The sequence below is a fragment of the Semicossyphus pulcher genome, unplaced genomic scaffold (genome assembly GCF_022749685.1).
Source record: "Semicossyphus pulcher isolate SPU_LCO1_2020_fin unplaced genomic scaffold, fSemPul1.0.p SCAF_13, whole genome shotgun sequence".
NCBI lineage: Eukaryota > Metazoa > Chordata > Actinopteri > Labriformes > Labridae > Semicossyphus > Semicossyphus pulcher.
Window position 1 is genome coordinate 18,240,980 of NW_027211637.1, and position 19,810 is coordinate 18,260,789.

The 19,810-nt window shown below is 44.9% G+C and overlaps 1 protein-coding gene across 1 annotated transcript in view; it reads right to left on the reverse strand.

Annotated features, from left to right (window-relative positions):
- The window catches only part of LOC138590158 (ERC protein 2-like), a 156,533-nt gene continuing 136,723 nt past the window's right edge, over positions 1-19,810 (reverse strand). Inside the window, exon 21 of the mRNA XM_069660734.1 lies at positions 1-1,331. The gene's annotated coding sequence lies outside the window, so the exon portion shown is untranslated. The remainder of the gene's footprint in view (positions 1,332-19,810) is intronic.

Here is a 19,810-nt window from a genome sequence, read left to right on the forward strand (position 1 = left end):
TGAAAACAACTTTTATTCAAACAGAAACGAGCTGACCGCTGCGAAACACTGTGGAACAAGTCAAGGCTGTTAACCCCGCAGTCATGAGAGCGGCATGAAACCACACACACATGCACACACACTGTACAAAAAACTGTACATGTAAGGTAAGGGCCAATGGAAACACTGCTATACTGTTGAATATAAACACAATACTGTACCTCAGTGTCATCGCCTCCAGTACAGTGAAAAAAAGTCATGACACAGTGCTTTAAAATGCAAGTCACTTCATTATAAACAGATGAGCCACTCAGATTCACAGGAACAATAAAAAGACAACCAAGTAATACATCATCATCAGCGTAAGAAGTCACACACAGCTGAAAAAAAAGAAGAAGAGTGGCACTCAGACTGTTTCGGAAGTAGAAAAGCAAACAGAACATGATATCGGTTCATTAAACAAATGCACAGCAGGCTAAAAGAACACAAGGAGAAACGTATAAACAGACTCTTCTTACAGTAAGCTGGCTGAGCTGAGGTCAGCGGAGTTTCCTTCCCTGTTAATAAAGGTCCTGATTTTTTAGAGAGGATGTAAGCTGAGCCTCAAACTGTTTTTGTGTCGGGCATCTTAAAGCCCAAATTCACTTTTCTTGTTGATCTCTCCGCTGAAATTGGGAGATCGTCAGTTGACTGAGTAGTCCAAACAATTCAGACACAGTCCCATTGCAGTAATTTGTTTCAGCAGACAGGGTTGTCTCCTTTGGCACGGTACATTGAGAAGGTCTCTGTGGATTGCAGATTTTGAGGTCCATGTTGTGATATTTACAGAAGTTCGCTATTTAGCTGCAGATGTAAACACATTCATGCCATCATAAACCGGTCCAGGATTGGCATGGGTTTACGGTTAGTTCCACTGGCTCAGCTTAGCCACACTGGTAGTCGACAGCGGTGGAGTGATTGTCGCTTGATATGAAGCCAGAACTCTGTAGCACCGCAGTTCTGTAAATGAATCCAGCTCCCAGTCTATTGAAAACAGGCAGGGAAATGAAGGCAGTGGACCGCTTGCCAATACCTTGAAGCTCCACGCTGATGACTGATGCTCTGCTGAGGGACATTCACCCACAACGGGCTTAAGTACTCAGTGGGCCATTGCGTTTGTCAGTGAAGGAGACATTCATCGGTAAGATGGAGAACTTGTGACCGGCTGAACTTGTCCACATTACATTGAAATGCTGGCTTCTGGAGGTTGTGTATATCTCTTTATATCTGATGGCGGGGAAGTTTGGGCTTGGTGACTTTGTTTGCCTGCATTCGAAGCTCTTGAACCTCTTGGTACCTGGCTCGACGAGCAGCTGTGGAAAGAAACATTGAGAAAAAAAAGAGAATCAACCGCAAAGAATGAAAAACAAATGCTAAACTCCACACAAGGATATGAGGATGCATCATTTAGCCAAGGATCTTAAGTTGTTTTTAATTTCCTCCGTCATCTCCTGAAAGGTTACATCATACGATTACATTTCTCAGTAATGGACACGGAGGGCTCAGACTCTCAGGTCTATTGTACATATTTAGTTTTTCTTAGCCTTAGGTTGACCGTTTTCTTCCTCTAGCTGTCTGGCGAGCCTCCAGAGCTCCTTAAGAATGCCCTAAATGCAGTTGGCAGCAGCCCAAACATCAAGTGCTCATTAATAAAACGAAAAGAAAAAAAAAAGTCTATCGGAATGTGTCTGTTATTCAGGCCGCACAGCAGTCAGCAACAACTCACTTCTTTCCTGAGGGTTAGGTTAGGGGGAAAAAAAGGAACAATGATGTATGTCTAGCTCGCTGGGGGCGCCTCATTGGCTGAGCAAACAGGCCCCGAAATAACTACCAATCACGGAGGACGTTATCATCAGTCACTCAGAGAGGTGCACAGAGAGAAGTTAAATAAAAACATTGAATGTGAGGCTGAGAGGCGTGCGCAGGTACATCCATCTGCACAAAAGTACGATCAGTACTCCATGCATGGTAGCATCTCACATGTGAGAGTGTTGTGTATAAAGACAAATGTCAAATTGGTATGCCCAGTTGTGCACTCTTCCTGCCTCACTCTGATTGGCTGCCACGCAGAGAGGGACCATCCATTACAGCCAGGAGTAAATAAACACGCGCAGCAATTATAGTGCCATCATTTGTTATGCAACACAGGGCGTGTGTACGTGCATGTGTGTCTGCGCAAGAGCACGTTTGTGTTGTGCATGTGTGTTTCGGACGCCATTCTCAGGTTTCTTCGCCGTCGTCTGCACTTAAATTAATGATTCGAGGGCCAGAGAATCAACAAATATGGCCCCCGGCTGGGCATAATGGAGAGCATGACCTGCCCGTGGATGTGTTTGAAGGCCGCTCCTCTTTCTTCTCTGTCAACACCTCACTGCCTCCACACAACAGACGCATTCACCACACAAACTCACGTGTGACGCCTGCATTCGCCTTGTTAATGAGGAAGTGTGTGTCGCTTTACGCGGCCGTGAATGTGTGTACGCTTATCGGCCTATGATTATTTGACATGTCAGTGTGTTGTGACAGAGTTAAAATCAGATGGAATTTTATGTTCTGCAGAGTAAGTCGTGTATTAGTGGTCATGATTACGCCCGCTTTAGAAACATGTGACAAAGCAAAGCACATTGTATTAACCCAGAATGCAACAGCCGCACTCCGGATAATTTAGTGAGCTCATATGGCTCCTAAAGGCTGCTTAAAGCCGTTTCAGCCCAAAGGTCGTTGTCCGCAATTTTCTGCATCATCAGCTGCTAAAGACAGCAAAAAAAAATCCCCCCAGCTGCACACACAGCAGAGCACAAAGAGAAGACTTTAACGAGTTGTAGCACTTGATGGCCACTGCTTCTGTATCTGATTAAAATAAAATGTTGAAATAAGTTGAATATGATTGAAAACAACTGAAATTAAACCCCTCTGTGCTGACAGTTCCTTTAGATGACTCGTTCCAGTTGATATCTTTCCAGCGTTGGAACGATGTTTGATATAAAATTCCTGCTTATAATTTTTTAGCCAGCAACGCACAAGAGAGGACATTTGACACAAAGTCGTAAACACACATGGAGATGTCATTTATCAGACAGACACTGGCCATGTGCAGCAGTTTCGCTGCATTAAGACTGTGTGTGTAGGGATGTGATAGATCGCACTGTTATATCCGAACAGAATCTTCACAGCGACGGCTACTGATAAAACTTTAAAGGAGAAATTCGCCCCTGGCCACTGTCAGTCAAAGCTGGTGTTCTCTGTAATCGATAGAAGCAATAATATTTGAAATTGCCGCCAAAGCAGTGGAGAAACAGCTCGTGGTTTCGCCCATTCTACATTCCTACAACACCCAGCGTGCATTGCGCCCCTCCCTCTGAAAGGAACAGCCCAGCGAGAGACGCTGGAGTGAAATACGACAGTTTGCCAGTCAAGGACATTGATCGCTGCAGGCAATGGCTCAGAGCGGTACAGAACCCGAAATACGACGAGAACATACCGGTGGACTGTTTAAAAAATCTTCAGGTCTGCAGTCTACATTTCAAACCTGACGATTTTGAACGAGACATGACATCAGAGGCGGGTGTCCTAGATTGAGGAAGTGTAGTTTAGCGAGCTTCCTGGCCTCCGCCAGATGACTCGTTTTACGTAGTCTGGTGGAGGTTTTCCAGGGCCCATTGGAGAAGCGGAGTGAAATTGCATTTTTTCCCTACCACAATGGCATTAGCCCCCCCTAACAGCATGAAAGGCCGGATGTTGATGGCAAACTGGCCCTTTAACACTTGACACTCACTCCATATGAATGCAAAGCTTCAATTTCAAAATAAAAATTCCCTCTCCCTCTTGCAGCACTCAGCCATCATCTCCTTCCAACTCCAATCAGCCATTCCTATCTTCCACTCCCTCCGTAACCCTCATCCTCCTCCCCACTCCTCCGCTCTCAGAGTGCTTGATGGTGGGCCTGGACAGGGTGAACACGTTCTCATATTAATATAGTTTTAGCCGGCGTCTGGAGACAGGAAAATGATTGACTTATCAAAATTGGCAAATGCCCTCTGCAGAAACAGAGGTCTAATTGAGGTGAGAAGCCATCCACACTGCTTGATCCCCCTATGTTAATCAAATATGCTTATTTTGCGACCAGTACTGTATATGTGCATACACAATGTACCATGTCAAAGCGGATAGATGATCTAAACGGTTCTGTAAGGTGTCTATTTTGTTAGTCCACCTGTGTTTTTCTACCACAACATACAAGCCTTGTCTTTCTGTCCGACCATCTTACTCGAGAGGATCGGATGTCGAGCCTGAGAGTCTGGATGTGAGCGGCCGAACCCCTTCTTGTCTTTAAGTGCTACTAATATAAACTGCCTGTTAAACGGATCCTTGCAGAGTTTGGGGACCACCAATGTTAAAGTGCTGCTCTTTCACTTGGAATTACCCTGTGGTTGGTGTCCTTTCACTCCTACAGAAAAAAGAGAAACACGGCAAATTAAATTACCAGTACAAAGATTGGTACACCACACACCCAACTACCCCCCCTCCCCCGACCTCGCCTCACCTCGCTTTACCAAAGGAGAGATGTAGAACAAGCCATTATGTTGTATGAAGGGGCATATAATGGACTGAAACACAGAGAGAAGTACCGTAAAATCTGGAATATAAGTCGCACTAGAACACAAGAGGTAGTCTGTTGTTTTCAACCCTATATACATTTATTTTCACTTGAAACAAATTACAGCCTACCATCTGTTGTCGCCATGTCGGGTTTGCAATCCTGCTAGCTACCCGCGCGGTAGTTGAGCTCGGCCTATGGTAACGTTGATTGTAGTGAGGATGGCGGCTGCACTGGCGATCATGACTGTGCATGTCTGTGACGTAGCCTTAGCTAGATTATAGCGCCGTTGTCTGGGTAAAATACCGTAAAACACTTAAGTATTTCTCTGCATTTTATGCTGGTATATTGGGCGCACTGGTTTATAGGATGCAGCCCACTTTTTACGTGTCTTATACACTCCTTTTTACGGTAAGGGACGACTAGCAGCAGGGCTGGTTTTCTCGCTGTTTGGTCTAAACTGATATTTTGCTGATGCAGGCCTACAATGTGACTACAGAACATATTAGGCTGGTGATAAGAGGGTCTATTTTTCTTTGGAAAAGGTCAGACGAGACAAAATGCCTTGCAAAAGAAAGAAATCACACGTCTGAATTATTGAGTGCAGTCAGTGGATATCTGGTTAAATGTGCTCGTTAAGCTTCTCCAATGCTTCATAGCAAGGCAGTGTCTGAGGTTATCCATTACAGCAGATGCGATAACATTTTTTGTCCAGTTTTAATTCATTACTCTGAGGTCACACTTTCCCATGAGCTATAAACTCAGATTATGTTAAAAAAAAGTTGTGTGCACATGTCCCATCCAATCATTTTGAAACCGAAGCCATCTAAAACCAGTAAAAAGATGTTATCCATCAAGCCATCCCAGGAAGCGAGAACATCTTCGCTGCAACAATTGCTTCAAGAGCTCCCTCTTTCTTCCCCACATTTTTCCTTTTTTCCCCTCTCGCTTTCTTTTTTTCTGCCTGACTTTTACAACTTCCTCCTGGTTGGGGCTGCAGCTCTAACCCAAACAAAACTCCATTTTTTAGTTATTGGCCCTCATGGCATGTAATGGAGAATCAAGCTAATTATCCCTACAGCTGTTTTCACTTGCTTTTTATGTAAGCAATACCTGGCTGATCCAGAGAGCAACAGTGAGGCCCTTCTTAGCGCTCCAGGCCTCCAGGCCGGCTGGAATTAGAGAGCAAAATGCCAGGTTTTCCTCCGCCCCCCCCCCCCGCCCCGATCCTGCCCGTGTGTACCCCTGCACCCATCTCCCTGCACACAACCCAGCCCGACACAACCCCCCGCACGCCCACAAGCTTCCATTTCCACTCCCTCATACACCTTTCACAACTCCGCCTTTGATGTCAAACAAAGCTGCTCTTCAACAGCTCGAGATGACAAGTGCTCATTTTCTTCCACTGATGGTGTCGGCAATTAATGAATGAGGTGAGCGAGGGTGTGGCTCGAATTCAATTGCAACCATCTCCTGCTGTCAGAGGACTGAAAAGAGAAAAAGACGAGGGAGGGAAAGACAGACAGACAGAGGGGTAAAGGCAGAGAGCGGGAGAGAGGGGGGTAAAGAGTGAAAGAAAACAATCCCTCAAAGGCTAATTACATAATTTCCTTCATCTGAGCAAACACATGCTGGGTGAAAGCAAGTGTGAGCAAGTCTCACAGATGCCAGGCCGAGAGGTGCTGAGGAGACCTACTAACACAGTCTGAGACGGCTCTTTAGCAACGGACAGAGTATGCTACCAAAGGAACAGAGCCAGATCTCAGAGGCAACATTATATGCACCATTTGGAGCTTTTGAGGGATTCATGTCCAAAACCTCAGTATTGATCCTCCCTTCTCCAGCGATCTCAGGCAAGGGAGACTCTGTGCAGATAAACAACTGCTGGTGTAATGTTTCCCTCATTACAGTTTGCTCTTCCCTGCAGCCAGAAATCTGTTCAGTCCAAACACCACTAGGTGGAGTTGACTGTTGATGAAAAAAAAAAAAAGGAAGAACATCTCATGTATCAAACTCATTAAACTCCCATAGAGAGGCAGCGTGCATCTGTAAGCGAGTCGGACAGTGTTTGCCGATTCTGAGCTTTTCTCTCGTTCCAGCGCTTCTTCGCGAGCGTGCGTCGACTCCTCGTACATCCTCAAACTGACATCTGGTTTGAGATGAACGGAGACAGAGCGGGGGAAAGACAGAAGGAGACACTGGTAGCAATTTCAAGACTTTTATTATTTCAGCTAAATTATAGTTAAGACTCCGCCAGCTACAGAAAGTAAAAGATCAATCCCTCCGTTTTTCCTCTCCCCCTCTTTCTCTCTTTTTTTTTTTGTCTCTAATCCTGTGAGGAATGATGGAGGGCTCTCTGTGGAATGGTTTCCTGAGTCCGGCCAAGGTGTGCCAATGTTCAAATGATACGGGTGGAATCTGCAGGACCCGCTCCTGATGCGGAGCTAGTTTCGACTTACTTCGCACACACTCACATACTGCATGTTTGCGTGCATGACAAGCAGAACAGGTACTTAAATGCTTAAGTTCATGCAAAGGCGCAGGCATTAGAGAGGAAGGTTGAAAAAGTGTAATTGGTGGGACTTGTTCAAATATTCATTTATATCTTAAAAGCCCTCAGGTGGAAAAGAAACTATGTTAATAAAAGGTTAAGTGTTCATGCAGGTCTTAAATACAAGTTTGCGCAACAACAATAAAAGGTGCGTGGATTCCTCTCTCCCCCCCGAATTCCTCTCTCCTCACTCCTCGTCTCTTGATCTGTCTCTCTTAATGCGCAGACTAATCTCAATCATTTACTCCTTTAAGCATTTTTATCACAGGATTCCTTCTCTTTCCCCCTCTCCTGTGTGTACACACACCATTGCACCTATATTCCCACCGTAAGAATAGCACATGGACACCGGTGAACTTGTGTCCCATAACAGCACCTTGACCTGCAGCTAAACCTCAAAGTGGCGCAGCGGCGGCGGCGGGCCCATCACAACTCAGGCCGCAGAGCCCTGAACGCGCCTGCATCCTGACACCAGCGCAGGCCCAGCCAGGCAGGGGAGACGAAGTGAAACCCGAGCCCACATTAAAGCACCTCCATCAGGTAGGAGATCAGGGGAGGCCTCCATGCTCTCAGTGTCTGCGGGGGTCCGGGCCTCTGAGGCCCTATCTCACCTCCATCTGGAAAGAGAATCTGAGGGTAGCCTGATGGTCTGATAAGAGGCCATGCCGACTGACACGGTAACAGCCTCTCACCCCCATTCGGAGAGAAAAAAAAAAAGGGGAGTGGATGCTAGCCAAGCTGTGGTGCACTCTCATGCGGGTGCAGGAGGGAGGGTGGGAGGCATGGTGGCATTTGCTTTGAAGGTTTGACCGGGTGCCTTGAAATGTGGTACGCCGCTACGCTTACAGAGACAACTTTATAGATCCTACATTAAACTCTCTTGTGATTTCTTTGCTCTCTGTGCACTTCTGGGAAAAAAGAAATGATGGACATGATTTCATAATTCATTTTTGTGTTTTATAACAGAGCAGAGTTTCCATGCAGGAGATACAGTGTGGGTTGGAGTCAGGACCTTGTTCCCGGAAAGCCGGAAAAGCCGGACAGAGAGCCAGACGCTTGGCGAAAGCCGACATTTGCACAGACACATATCTTCATTCATAATACGTGTTTTCTTTACTGTCCTGCTTTTTCCTCTTCATATTTTTGTTTATGTCTCCTGCTGTGCTCCTTAAAGCAGTCATCGCTCCGTTGTTTTCCAGGGTGCTATAAATGCTCCACCCTCCCCTTGATGTCTTCTCAAGATGAGCCCAGCTCCACTGACCCATCAGTCCTCACTCATGACCCGACTCGTCGCTTCCTCTCGCTCACTGGCCACAGACTCCCAGTTTCTCCATCTGGTTTTTATTGCCCATAGTTCAGCTGCCTCTCTTAACTGATTTGCCCTTCTACCAAACCAGACGGGAGACATGGAAGCATCTTTTTTTTCCTGTTCGGTGTTTCTACAGTATAAAATTAGATCTAAAAGCCAAGACTGAACAAAGACACTGGATAGAACAGAGACATCAAAAACTACAATCCATATTTTATATATTCCATCTTAACTGCTGTAACACACATGAATAATACTGATGGTTGATGACTGATTACTGAAAGCAATGCCGATTCTTGGACGAGAGCCGGATATGTTAATAGCCCGGGCAGTAGAGTCTGCGTGTGTGTGCGTGCCCCAAACAGATGAAGCCGCAGCTTTGGATGTTACACGGTTTGGTTTGGTCATCTCAGGTCCACTTCAACCGCTTAAAAAAATAAATGTGATCCTTCAGATCTCAATCTGAAGAAAAAACAGGCTCACCTTTACATAGGTGCGTTGGTGTGTGTATCTGCCCCTGCATGCTGGACCGGTGTTTGCCTATGAATCTGTATCTACGTGTGTGTGTGAGCGCGCGGGACACTTGTGTCAACAGAATCTGATAATAATTCCTATTCAGAGCCTCAAAGTATTTGAGGGTAGACAGGTTCAGGCAGAGATTTACACAGTCAGCTAAGATTTTTTGTTTGGTCATCAAACATTAGAGCCTCTGGCAATTCAGCGGTAACAATGCGTTCATTTATTCCTCGGGCAAGGGGTTAACTGATTTTGTTTTGTGCTTTATTCTCTCTTGCCTCATGCTCCAACATTATAGACACGGTGACCTATTTTACTCGTCTTTATTAAACCGATGTGTACAAACAGGATCTGAGACGGAGCGACAAAGTCGAGTTTGATGTCAAGTGGAGTGAGTGTGTTTGTGCTAGCGCAGCTGCACCGTGGTGCTTAATGCTATTTAAGTCCAGCCTCAGGAAGAACCAATCATGTTGTTGGCCGGGGAGTCTGTTTGGTGCTCCCGGGGTCAGTGTAGCCTCAGGACATGAGACACATAGGATATACGCTGGGGATAAAGAGGGAGGCTTTCCCAATGCCCGGTGGTCTGCTGGTGATCGCTGCACCGGTCTGACCTGTGTGTCAGTGTGAGAAAAAAGGGCTGAAGGAACAAAACAAAAGACGCCAAACAGCTAGAATTTTTAAAACATAAATCAAACTGAGGGGAGTTTTTTTGCGTCCATAAGCTCTGTGTGTGCATATGTGGTAGGTAAAACAGGCTGTGGGGTCCCACTGCCAGCAGGCAATGAGAGGAGCGGGAATAATCAGAAAAGAGGTAAGAGGGGAATAACCCACCTGAGCAGCCTCAGGGTGGAGAGGTAGGATGTGTGGCGGGGCATTAAAACAAGAGAGCGGTAAAGAGATGCGATGACACAGGCTGATGGGAGAGGGAGACCTGAAACACACACATTTAAGCGAACAATAGTTCAGATATCTGGGCCGGGAACGATTCCTGATATTTCACTCAACTATAAAAAGCCTCTGGAGCGCTAAACCCCTTAAAAATGTAGGTTTTTCACTGGACAAAAACCACCGACTCTCCCTGTGCAGCCGTCTTAAACCTTTTACGGCCTCTTGGAGCGCTCCGTACGACACTTCGGAAGGTTCCTGCCAGTGAAACTTAAAGGGAGATACTGCCGCTCGTAAATAAGCATCGTAGAAAGAGACAGAGGTTTGGCTGTGGCCGCTGATAGAGAGTAAATAATCCTCATTAGTTTTGACAAAGCGGATCATAGTTTTTTGGTATTTACAACTGAGACACACTGTACCCATTAAATAAGCACTGATAGAGACATGCACACTGTCAGCGCGAAGGCTCGCACTCTACTTTAGTCTGGCTGTGGGATTTATGCAGAAGGTTATGATGCACTGGCTCGCTAAATATGTGTTGTTATGATAGCTGAGGATGATATAGAGCGTGGCTGGGACTGTACTGTATGTAAACTTGTCGTCACTCTTCAATGAACTCAGATAACTATAAAAATATGACGTGATGTTGATATCAGGACAGAAAAAGAGATGCTGATAGTTCGCCCTGAAATGACCTCTGAAAAAGCGATTTCATAAAGTGTTTGCAGCCGTCCAGAAACTCATAAAATACGCACTATGAAATGTGTGTTTGTATCTGTGTGTGAACTTTTCTCCAGGAGGTGCTGGGAATAGTATCGGCTTAAGGCTGAAAGAATTCAGGCCTCCCAAGCAAGGTCATGTGCTGATGTTTAGTAGGAGCTTTCTCAGGTCACAGAATGTGACTTTAAACCATCACTCACATTACCCCACATCTTTGAGTGGTTCTGTTAAGGCAGCATACCCCACATCTCTACCCCGGTTTGCTGTAATGACAGGTGACAGCCGTCTCGGTCCGCTCACATAGTTGAAGGAGAAGTCAACCCAAATAGTTGCTCGACATGAAATGGACATTCATGGCGCTGTTGGTACCCTATGGGAACTTGAGGTAAGGTAACATAGATTTAACCTGAAAAGTCTGGAAAGTGTTTCATGCCGTAGAATAATATCGGTATTTTGGAATAATAAAATGTAAGCTGAAATATGAGTTGCTGATTTTGGACTCCTTCTTGCTTTTGATTCAACACATAAACACTTGAGGCTAAAGAATACGGCAAGCAATGCTACAGTAAAGCAGCAGTGCGTTCGAACTTTAAAGGGCACGTTCACATTTTTTTAAGTCTGTCTCGAAACAATCCTCACACACGCTTATGAAGTTTTAAACAAGTTTTGCCTGCTGTAATCAGTTAACCTGTTCATATGGGCTTTTTGAAAAGATCCTTACCTAATGGGTTCAAATGGAAAAGATGGAGGACAAAATCAAAAGCCCTCATTTTGTGCAAAGGTGCATTAAGCTGTTGTTCAGCTGAAGCTAATAGCAGGCTTTTTAGCACAGTCTTTTTTGTCTTTGTTTCCTTGCAGAGCTATATTTAAGGGAGTCGAGGGAACACTTCACTTCAGACCAGTGTTTTTTTCGTTAACAAAAATAACGACGAAAGGGGCGCTGCACGTACAGAGGCTACAGCCCTCGTCGCACTGATCGCAGGTTTGACTCCCGGTCTGCTGATCATTTGTTACATGTCATCCCCCACTCTCTACTCCCAACATTTCCTGTCTATCTTCAGCTGTCATATAAATAAATCCAAAAAAATAATCTTAAAAAAAATAAATAATAATTTTAAAAAATGTCGACGAAAAATGTTCATCAACATTCTTTTTCCATGACGAAGACGAGACGTTGGCGAGCTAAAAATAGATCGTTGATAATAACATTTTTGTTAACAAGACGAGACAGGACTCAAATGTTAGTGGTGGACTGTCAGACACTCAAAATGCATACTCCCCCCCGCTGTGTGTCTAATCTGTCCGTCAAAATACAACTAATTCACTCCGGTAACTGGGTAACCCGGCTGGAGATAACAGGTATCACAAAGGAGGTCATGAACTTTCTGTGTTAACTTTCTGCTTCAGGCTCTGTGTGCTCACAGAGAACGGGGCGATCATCGGCTGTCTGCTTCAGCGATGATGAATAGTGTGTAAATGTTTAGATGTGGTGTCTACATCGTTCATTTACTGTGCGGATGATCTGCTGTTAATTTGACCTGAAACAAACAGAAGAGGGAGACTGGAGGAGGGGGTCATATTTTCTCAAGAGAGAAAACGGTTTGACTAAAATGTGATGACTTTTTATTGAGTAAAACTGGACTAAAACTAATAAGCACTTAGTCTCACTCTGAAGACCAAGACTAAGACTAAATCTAAAATAGCTGCCAAAATGAACACTGCTTCAGACGGCTGAAGCCTCATTGCATGCATCAGCAAAGCTTTGGAATATATTTTTGCACAGGCCAAAACCAGGACTGTACATTTTGTCTCTCATAGCTTACATTGGAAACACAAAAGGAAAGGATCTATTAAAGCAGGAACAGAAGGAAAAATTAAGTAAAAGCAAAACATGTTTCAGTGTTCTTGTGGGCACCTGACTATTATTTTACGGCCGAGGAACATAAGAAAAATTGTAACCCTATGCTTTAAAAACGTGGGGGAAAAAATGTATTTTGAGTGCGATGCAATAGCTATGTAGGATGTTATTTCTATGGTTGCAAGAAGTGGTAAATGTGCCATGTGGTGGTCAAGCAAGGACGGCTCCTACCTCAGTCGCCCTGGCCTCGCTCTACCTGCTGCTTAGCTTAGCATCACCTCTGTTGAACGCTTCACAATTCCCACTCAGAACTTAACTTAAGAAATGTCCCCATCCCCTTCCTCCAACTTTTAACTCCACAGTGCAGCTCAGCTAAATAAATTAGCATCAGCCCCTGTAAGTGCTAGTACACATGTGTACAGTGTTTGTGTTGAGAGGGTTGTGTTTCACAGGGATAATTGCATTTTGTCTCTCCCCACCTGGACTCTGACACATGTTGGACAGCTCAGACAGACACGCCCAACCTTACATACTAATGTCAGACTGTCAGAGCACAGAGAGCAAGAGTTCTCGCCTGTTAGAGTTAGAAAGAGTCAGTCAGCGTCTCACATTTATGAATACACACATGCACTCTTATGGATCTTATGATTAAGGACTATATGCTGCTTTGCTGTCCTGCTAAATTTCATGTCTACCTCTCCACATCTGTTCTTCTTCTACCTTTGCTTTCGACTGCAAGACGAAGCGCATTTTTTGACTCCAACTACAAGTGAATGCAACAGCTCCTGCAGTAAATAAGACAAAAAACCCACAATTTAAAGATTTATGCACACTTACAAGCACGTTCATAGCCTAGCAAGGAAGCAGCAAATGACAAAGACCGAACAAGAGACAGAAACAAGCAGTGATGTTTAAAAAAACACGAGCGTAATAACAGTGGTTAAGGCGTGCTCTTTCATTGAGTAAATCTGTCCGGGGCTATTTCACACTGTAGGAATCTCCTGTCGAGCAGATCAAAGGCTCGCCCAGAGACGGGGCCTCGTACAGCGCACAAGGAACAGGTGACAGCTCCGACACAGACGCAGGCATTTACACGTGCACACGCAAAACCTACTCTACTATGAACAGCACACACACATGCATGCATATTTGAATGAACACACAGCGAGATCAGAAAAGCAGCGAGTGACAGCTCCTTTTGTGTGGAGACGAGCCTGTGGGGAAGTCTTTCTGCGGCGCTACGAGAGAAGCGTGCATCTATCATCTGAGCTTCGAAAACCACTTAAAGAGAGTCAATACAGGCTACACACACACCAAGTATGCAGCGGGTATGACAAAGTACATTGAGACCTTACAAGTATGAGCGTGACATGTACCATATGAGCAGAACAGTGATGAGACTAACACATGTACGGAGGACATCTCGCAAGGAATGGTAAAGAAGGCCGTGAGGGACTCGATGCAGCCTCATGATGGATAGATGTAATATAGAGCGGGCCATATCCAGAGGGGGTGAACATAAGGCTATGTCATCACTGGTCCATCTCTCTTCATACCTTCCATCACTTTTCACTCCCTGCTATAAACAGCAGGATGGGGGGATACTGTAACTCCCACACACAAGGACGCACAAACACACACAAGGACATATGCGCTCGCAGGGAAACACATGGGGATTCAGGCATACGTGCACACACACAGACCTTTAATTGCAGGAGAGTCCAGACATGCACACAAACGCATGCATGCATATACACAATAACATTTTCACAAAGAGAAATTAATCCCGGGTGGTCTCAGACGCAGCGATGTTTCCACTTGACAAAGCTCTGGTTTTGAAATCACGCGATCCGATTCGTACTGGGGTTCAAACTGCACACACACACACACACACACACACACACACACACACACACACACACACACACACACACACACACATCTGCAGTGTGATACCCATGAAATAATATAAAAGGGAAATAAATGTGTACAGAAGAGCAGGGAGACAGAATAAATGGCTGCAGGGCTTCTGGTGCTCACTCAATATCACCCACCGCACCCTCACTCTCTGAGTCTGAGCCTCTATCGAGCTAAGATGCTGTATGTTTAACACGGGAAGGTCCCACCTTAAACACAGCCATTATGGCCAATAGCGTTCCATGTTTTCATAGAATATGAGAAGATTACACAGCACTATGACGGGCCAATTACGTCCTTCACTAAAACACACCTCTGTACCAACAGCTCTCTAATGATGATGGCTTAAACGTTTTCACCAATAGAGCCCTTTCAGCTGCCCCGGCAGTCACACACAAACCGCTGGTATAGACATACACACACGGGCGCAGATGCTGACGGAGTCAAATTGAATCCTTGTGTTAAGTGTATAGAGCATCCCTCCGTACCACAAAGCTCTTTCTGTGTTTGTGTGTGTCTGAGCGTGTGTGTGCGTATGTCATCCCCACCGGCCAACTTTGTGCAATCAGGTCAAGGATTGCTTGGAAAAAAACAGGAGACGGACAAGAAGTGCCAGCCTTCCTCTCACATCTTCTCCACATCCTTTCTCCATCCCCCTCTCCACTCAAACCTGTGTCACCTCTGACCCAGGTCCAATTCACTACTGTCATTATGCAATTAACACCAATTAAGTCATTTGGCTATAAGAATGTGTGTCTGCATGTATGTACGTGCATGCCTGTGTGTGTGCGATGTGTGTACGCGCGCATGATAGGGCAATTACAGCAGCACAAGGGAGCCTTTTGGAAGCGGAGAGCGCTGCAATCAACCAATCAGCCTTCAGATGGCTTTGACATGAAAAAGAGAGCGTGGCCCCTGCTAACCCGGGGGGTCAGCCCCAATTTACTCTATTTACCCACTCAGGAATGACTCGCTGTGTGTGTGAAGAGAGGGAGAGGGGAATGATGAATAGGTATGGAAATGTCTAAGTTAGTGAGTGGGAACGAAATAGAAAAGAGGTGAAGGAGAGGAAAGGGAGGGAGAAGAGGGATGAGAAGCCTTGGGGTTGTTGGGCAGGTGAATTGTAGCAGGAGGGAGGGTGGGGGGGGGAGAGAAGGGGATGTGGGGAGAGGCCTTCAGGTTGTGTTTGCAGAGCTAAAAGGCCAGCAGTTGGAGCCCATTTGCTAACAATTTCCCCTTGGAGAGTGGCTCCACACACACACACACACACACACACACACACACACTTTTTCCTATCCTGCAGAGCGCAGATGAGGAATGACAACTTAACACTTGGCCGCAGCTTTTACACAGTGAGATGCTCCATCATGAAGTTAGGGCTGCTTCTGCTAAACAAAGTATAAAAGATGACTTATACAAAAGCACACCATTATTCGATTATGCCAGTTTCAGTCGGTTGTTTGGATCAATCCTGTTTATAAAACCGTACTTTAGCATGTTTTATACCTTTAAGCACACATTCTATATACAAATACAAGTTATGCTTACTCTACTGCTGACCTCTTTCCCACGCATTTCCCAAGGCAGGAAATATCTAAATGATAGATATTTGAGACATTATTGAAACAGGTGATCCATCTGTGAACAATATTTATCTTTCCTTTTTGTTACATTGATTGTGTCGATGATTGTAATGCAGCTGGACACATTTTGGAATTTCTTCTTGGTGATGCAGTCAAGATCAGTCCAACAACAGAAAGCCAGCTGTAAACAAACTTTGAATTCATTTGGTACGCTGTTTGAATATTAAAGTCAGAGGACAAACAATAAACTCACAAAAGAGGCTCCAAAAGTTTAACCCACATTTGCCTGTGTGTCTTGATAAACATGTCTGCTTGGGAACCAACACTTGGAACTCTTCTTGAAACAACTGTCAAGAAGAGTTTTGGATTCTATCGCTGTCCTTGCATTACCATGAACAATAATGCTACTTTTCAAAAGATGTACAGGTAACAGATCATTTAGGGCCTGTGTCCACTAACAGTGTTTTTTGAGCTGGCATCGGCCATGACGTCAATATCAGAGCGCTTCTTGGCGGCACATACTGTTGCTAGGTAACAAAAGTTTCTGGTGGCACTTCCGCAGGGACAAAAAACAGCTGACAGTGAGTGCTGAAAACGCTGAACTGCGATGGTTTTGCATAGAAAATAGGTGCTGCCAGCATAAAAAACGCTGTTAGTGGACACAGGCCCTAATGCTACTTTTCAAAAGATACAGATGTAATTGATCTTTTAGGGCCTGTGTCCACTAACAGCGTTTTATGTACTGGCAGCACTTGTTTACTATATAGAACCCAAGCAGTTCAGCGTTTTCAGCACTCATCGCTCTCAGTTGAAAACAGTCCAACTTTTGGCGTTCGTCAATGTCACTTCTACTTCACTGACCAATCAAAATCAAGAGAGGGACTTCAGATATCAACTTTGTGAACAACAATGGTGGAGGAGAAGCTAATCCTTTTGTTTTAGAGGGTACAATTTCCAGGTGTAGAGCTGCTGCTAACACCAGGACATGATCCTTTCCATAGTTTTTACGTTTTCTTTGTAAACTTTCCCTGAATAAAAGCCAATATTAAGCATACAAAGGAATTTAAAACAGACTAAACAGTCTCTAGCAAGGGATGTGCAATTGCCACCAGACAACTTTTGTAACCTAGCAACAGTCAGTGCCGGTGAGAAGCTGTGAGGTTGCGGGCATAAAAAACGCAGTTAGTGGACACAGGCCCTTATCTTAGATAAGGTTAGAGAACCTTAAGTTTAAATGAAACAACAAGTAAGGCTTGCTCACTAGAGAGAAGTAAATTTTACCTCATGGTATTTTTGGCAAGTTCTTTTCTGCTTAAATGTTAAAGTGTGTTCTTCTTAGTTTCTGTAATAAAACATGCAAAACCACTGATATGGTTCTTTAACAGCTGGATCTCCATGAACAGGGTTCAAGGGTTTTCCTTTCAGTCCCATATTCAACCAGTTAATCCGTATTGATTTTACAATTGAAAAAGTCCCTGTTTGTGTTGCTCTCCGTACGGAACTAACCAACCCTCTGATCAATGGAGCAGCTGTGAGGTCTGGTGCCAGGGCCGGGCTGCAGAGTAGTGAATAAAATACAACAGGACCAGTCAGCTCGTCGTCACACCAAACAACCTCCTGGCTATAGAACAAGGGAAGGCAGAAAAACCAGAAACAGGCAGAGAAAAGAAAAGAGAAGTAAATACAGATGCTCAATGTTTCCAGTGCTCCTGGTCAATAATATCACATATCTGACGAGAGCCACACAGGTTATTCTATATCTGTTATGTGTGTGTGTATCAGAACAAGAGTGTCCTGCTCCGGGGGGCTTAGATGTGGACTGTAATCAGGACCACATGACTCTGCCACAGGAAGTCCTCCAGCAAAGGACAGGAAGTAGGAAAACAAGGACCACATCATTAGTCTCGCTAGTCCCAAACCCCACAGCCAATACAACTGGGCGTGGTTGGAGGGTCCATAAGCGTGCATTAGTACCATACATTTGTATTTGTTTATGTGCGCAGCCTGCAGGCTGATATTAATGACTTATTTGTTTACTGAGCGTAATGAGACCCGCTTGTGTGTGTTTAGTAGAGTTAGAGCAAAACTCTGGAGTAGGATTGGGCTTCCCGCCAGAATACCAGAGCTAAATAACTACAATACACACACACACACACACACACACACGTACTCACACACATATGCATCCCCAGACAGTGGAGGCAAATGAGAAACAAATGGTTCCATTGTATCGTCTATACCTTCGTCTCCCCTTTTCTCCGTGTTATGGCGCAGTGAGAATGCAGTTTTGAAAATTGTCTGTCCAAATCCTCTACACACCCGCACATACACACACACACACACACACACACACACACACACACACACACACACACACACACCTCTCCAAAAGCCCCACCAACAGCCCTCCCACCACATTCTCACCGCCCCTTCCTTCTCTGTTCTGCAACCCATCAAAAGTAAAGAGGCTAATTTCTGTCGATGGCTTACAGGTGGCCAGTGCAAGGTGAACCACATCCACTCTGCCGGCCAACTCACACACTCACACACACACACACACACGTGCGCCAACACTTTAAAAAAATGCATGCCTCTAACCAACCCCTTTCTAAACCCAATACCAAACATCAAAGAGGGAAACACACCTTAACACACCTCAAAGGCACCAGAGACACACAGTAACGCATGTGTGCAAACACACACACACACACACACACACATTAAAACTTCCAAACTCAAACATATGCACACTCGTAAACCTTAAAGCATGAAGGATTTCCAACCAATGGTTTGAGGGTCACTTCCAGGCCTGGGACTTTCTCATGTTTCCAAACAGAAGAAAAGCTTTCCAAGCGCTTTCATAAAAATCTTGTAACTGTCAGAATTTTTCTTGTTCCAAGTTCCTCAAAGAGCAGCGCGCTGTGGCAAAAAGTTATCAGCCTCAATCTGGAAATGAGACCTTGGATTTTATCTTTTATCTTGGAAATGTGCCTCTTGGAAGTAGAAATTCTTCAGCTGACAGCAACAATCTAGTGAGTGTGAGGCAACTATTACAAATGACGGCAATATCATGCGGAATGAGCTTCAGTCCAGTTTTTGTGTTATTTAGTTCACACAATTTGCTCTGAGATTTCATCATTCTTCCAACTTAACTCGAATATCAAAGTGTCCGCACAGACAGACAACGTTCTTTTTGTATCTGAGCTTAACGATTTGTGAAAATGAAAATATTTATAAGGCAGAATGAGAGCGCAAACTGGTGCAATGTTTTGGTAAATTTAATGAATGCGAACAGGTGATAATTTTCAATGCCGCATGTTTTTAATCAATCACTCTTCCTCACACACGTTTCACATTCTTGGCCATCCATCTGTCTCTCTCAGTCATCGCATGAAGGTTAAGAAGCACGCTGCCAAATTGCAAGATCGGGCTGAGAGACCGAGCTCGAACTCTTACATCGGTTCCAACCAGCAGAGGTGTACGTGTGTTGTGTGTGCGTGAGTCTGCGTGTTTGTGTGTGTACTTCTGCACATGAAGATTGGATTGCAGCTCTTTGAAGCCCTGCCCTTGCCTTCATTAAACACAGTCCTAGAGCCTGGAACTGCTTTCTGGGAATGTGTCGATAGCTCACTCACACACACACACACGCACGCACACACACTGCAGTGCCAGTAAAAATGACCAGCTCTCTTTGAAGCCTGTGTCACTGTGCAAAGTGATAAGATGAAAGCTGATCATCCCCCCTCAAAGAATCTTGCAAAGCCTTAAGTGAACATTGTGCCGACAAGCCTGCACCCAGGCCAGGAGGGCCTGACGGGTGCCAAGCTAACTGCTACATGCCACACTTATCAGCTGC